Source organism: Tympanuchus pallidicinctus, unplaced genomic scaffold, assembly GCF_026119805.1.
Source record: "Tympanuchus pallidicinctus isolate F22 unplaced genomic scaffold, pur_lepc_1.0 scaffold9, whole genome shotgun sequence".
NCBI lineage: Eukaryota > Metazoa > Chordata > Aves > Galliformes > Phasianidae > Tympanuchus > Tympanuchus pallidicinctus.
This window is the reverse complement of record NW_026294813.1, coordinates 23,904,911-23,909,198: the sequence shown is the minus strand read 5'-3', so window position 1 is coordinate 23,909,198 and position 4,288 is coordinate 23,904,911. Positions and strand designations below refer to the sequence as shown.

Here is a 4,288-nt window from a genome sequence, read left to right as displayed (position 1 = left end):
AGATGTGCAGCAGAGAACAGAGCTGCGCTGCCTCGAGGCGCCGATGCCGGAGGCCTGAGTGCATCAGTGACAGAACGGAGCTTCCAGGGCAAAATGGGCAACAGGAGCCGAATTCCTCCGTCTTTTCGCAGCCCCGCCTCCCTGCAGCCGTGCGCCAGGAGCAGCATCTGGGCCCGGGGGCGTCCAGGAGGTCGGTTGGGACGCGGGGCAACGGCAGCGCCGCGCCGCTCTCGCACACGCGGAGGCGCAGCGGCGGCCGCCTCCTTTCGCTCCTCCTCCTGCCCCGCTCTCCGCACAGCGCCGCTTCCTTTCCGTTCCCCCGGGGGCTCCGTCCCTCCTCGCTCGCAGATTCACCACGCAGGAGGATCCCAGAGCCGCGCTGGGCGCCGGCTTTTTCCCTTGGAACACGGAGATTTCAGCTCTCCGAGGAACCGGAGCGCTGCGGACGGCACAGCGGGACGGACGGACGGACGGACGGACACGGCTGCACAGAGCCGCGGCTCCAGGCTGCCCCAAGGGCTGCGGCGGGGCTGGGCAGAAGGGGGCACGGAATTGAAGGCGCTTCGACGGGCTCTGAACGCTGCGCCAAGGCTGGGAACGGCACCGCACGGCGCAGGACGGCAACGACAGCAAGCGGGACGCAGCGCACGGTCCGGTGCCAGCAGGCAAGGAGCCGGCGAGGCGTTCGGGCAGCGGCCCCTCGCGATGGCGTTTGTCCCGTTAAATCCCTTCCGCACAAAAGGGCGCCTGCGGCCCCGACCCGCCGGGATTCCGCAGTGAGCAGCGAGCTGCCATCGGCCGCATTGCGAGCAGCTGCGGCCACGGCGCCACGCGGCCGTCCTGCAAACCAGGAGCGCAGCAGCTCCACGGCGCGGCTGCAGGCGCAGGACGCTGACCAACGACAGCCCAGAGCTGCCTGCAAAACATCCCGGCCTGCAACCCCAATTAACGACCCATACGGCATCACAACAAGAAGGCAACGAGAGCAAAGTGTGGGGCGGCATCCCGCAGCTGCTGCCACACAGCTGTGCTGGGCACGGAACAGAGATGGGGCACAGCACTGAGATGGGGCACAGAACAGAGATGGGGCACAGCACAGAGATGGGGCACAGCACAGAGATGGGGCACAGAACAGAGATGGGGCACAGCACAGAGATGGGGCACAGAACAGAGATGGGGCACAGAACAGAAATGGGGCACAGAACAGAGATGGGGCACAGCACAGAGATGGGGCACAGCAAGGAGATGGGGCACAGAACAGAGATGGGGCACAGCACAGAGATGGGGCACAGAACAGAGATGGGGCACAGAACAGAGATGGGGCACAGAACAGAGATGGGGCACGGAACAGAGATGGGGCACAGCACAGAGATGGGGCACAGCAAGGAGATGGGGCACAGCACAGAGATGGGGCACAGCAAGGAGATGGGGCACAGAACAGAGATGGGGCACAGCACAGAGATGGGGCACAGCAAGGAGATGGGGCACAGCACAGAGATGGGGCACAGAACAGAAATGGGGCACAGAACAGAGATGGGGCACAGAACAGAGATGGGGCACAGCACTGAGATGGGGCACAGCAAGGAGATGGGGCACAGCACAGAGATGGGGCACAGAACAGAGATGGGGCACAGCACAGAGATGGGGCACAGAACAGAGATGGGGCACAGAACAGAGATGGGGCACAGCAAGGAGATGGGGCACAGCACAGAGATGGGGCACAGAACAGAGATGGGGCACAGCACAGAGATGGGGCACAGAACAGAGATGGGGCACAGCACAGAGATGGGGCACAGCACTGAGATGGGGCACAGCACAGAGATGGGGCACAGAACAGAGATGGGGCACAGCACTGAGATGGGGCACAGCACAGAGATGGGGCACAGCACAGAGATGGGGCACAGAACAGAGATGGGGCACAGAACGGAGATGGGGCACAGAACAGAGATGGGGCACAGAACAGAGATGGGGCACAGCACAGAGATGGGGCACAGCAAGGAGATGGGGCACAGAACAGAGATGGGGCACAGCACAGAGATGGGGCACAGCACAGAGATGGGGCACAGAACAGGAAAAGGGCCAAGCCTGGTCCTTGCTGATGCCCCCCTGGAGCCCCTCGCGTTCTTTCCTGCCTTCCCTGCCTTTGCTTTTTTCTCCCCTGGTTCCCCACATTTCTGCAGTTGGATAAAAATCAGGATCTGAAGGTTTTAAAGCTTAAAAAAACCCCTTTGTTTGGGTTCCTCTGCACTGTGGGCAAAACCTGGAGGTGCTGAGCTGAGCACAGCAGCAAAGGCAGCACGAGGGAAAGGAAGGAGAGAGGCCAACGCCGCTCCCAAACCCCACAGATCTGCACCAAACCCCACAGATCTGCACCAAACCCCACAGATCTGCACCCAAACCCCACAGATCTGCAACAAACCCCACAGATCTGCACCCAAACCCCACAGATCTGCACCAAACCCCACAGATCTGCACCCAAACCCCACAGATCTGCACCAAACCCCACAGATCTGCACCCAAACCCCACAGATCTGCACCAAACCCCACAGATCTGCACCAAACCCCACAGATCTGCACCCAAACCCCACAGATCTGCACCAAACCCCACAGATCTGCACCCAAACCCCACAGATCGGCACCAAACCCCACAGATCTGCACCCAAACCCCACAGATCTGCAACAAACCCCACAGATCTGCAGCAAACCCCACAGATCTGCACCCAAACCCCACAGATCTGCAGCAAACCCCACAGATCTGCAACAAACCCCACAGATCTGCAGCAAACCCCACAGATCCAAACCCTCCATTCCCAAACCTTCAGACCCAAACCTTCAGATCCAAACCTTCAGATCCAAACCTTCAGACCCAAACCTTCAGACCCAAACCTTTCAGACCCAAACCCTCCATTCCCAAACCTTTCAGACCCAAACCTTCAGACCCAAACCTTCAGACCCAAACCTTCAGACCCAAATCCAAACCCTCCATTCCCAAACCTTCAGACCCAAACCTTCAGACCCAAACCCTTCAGACCCAAACCTTCAGACCCAAACCCTCCATTCCCAAACCTTCAGACCCAAACCTTCAGACCCAAACCTTCAGACCCAAACCCTCCATTCCCAAACCTTCAGACCCAAACCTTCAGACCCAAACCTTCAGACCCAAACCCTCCATTCCCAAACCTTCAGACCCAAACCTTCACACCCAAACCTTCAGACCCAAACCTTCAGACCCAAACCTTTCAGACCCAAACCCTCCATTCCCAAACCTTCAGACCCAAACCTTCAGACCCAAACCTTTCAGACCCAAACCCTCCATTCCCAAACCTTCAGACCCAAACCTTCAGACCCAAACCTTCAGACCCAAACCCTTCAGACCCAAACCTTCAGACGCAAACCCTTCAGACCCAAACCTTCAGACCCAAACCTTTCAGACCCAAACCTTCAGACCCAAACCTTCAAACCCAAACCTTCAGACCCAAACCCTTCAGACCCAAACCTTCAGACCCAAACCTTCAAACCCAAACCCTCCATTCCCAAACCTTCAGATCCAAACCTTCAGACCCAAACCTTTCAGATCCAAACCTTCAGACCCAAACCTTCAAACCCAAACCTTCAGACCCAAACCTTCAGACCCAAACCTTCAGACCCAAACCCTCCATTCCCAAACCTTCAGACCCAAACCTTCACACCCAAACCTTCAGACCCAAACCCTGCCCACCCAACCCCATCCCCTTCAGGCCCCTCCAGCAGCACCCAGGGCTGTGCATCCAGGCGCCGCGTCCCGGCTCGGCACCGCAGCGGTTAACAGACACGGGCTGCATAATTAGGAGCTGCATTAAGGGTTATGAATAGTAAACGGCTCGGGAGAGGCCTCGTCAGAGGGGGCGCCGCCTCTCGGCCGGATTTGGGGCCGCTGTCAGCGCCTGCAAGGGGTGCAGGGAGCCGCGATGCTGCGCGGCATCCATCAAAGCGGGCTGGAGATTGTGACAAACATTAAACACAGTGAGGAGGCAATTATGTATGCATGATTTAATCTGCAACTAATTAATATGCAAATTTATTCATATGTTAGTTACTAAATTAAAAATGCAAAAGAAGCCCTTATGGTGATCCTCAAATTTTTTTTTTTTTTTTTTTTGCACCAACGGAACGTTTAAAAAACGGGGAAAAATTGCAAAAAAAAAGAAAAAAGGGGGGAAAGTTTTTTTGTAAACCTGAGACACGTTTTGAATCTGCGGGACCTGTTGAGCAGAGCTGCACCAGAAAGAGCCACAAAGCAACAGGGAGC

General features: G+C 57.3%; 1 long non-coding RNA gene across 1 annotated transcript; it reads right to left on the bottom strand.

The window, feature by feature from the left end:
• Nucleotides 1-3,286: 3,286 nt before the first annotated feature.
• On the bottom strand, nucleotides 3,287-3,711 carry LOC128074306 (uncharacterized). Its single transcript, XR_008203152.1, has 3 exons — nucleotides 3,647-3,711; nucleotides 3,454-3,482; nucleotides 3,287-3,324 (listed from the first exon to the last, which is right to left on the bottom strand). It is a non-coding gene; the product is annotated as an uncharacterized LOC128074306 (long non-coding RNA).
• Between the last annotated feature and the right edge of the window lie 577 nt (nucleotides 3,712-4,288).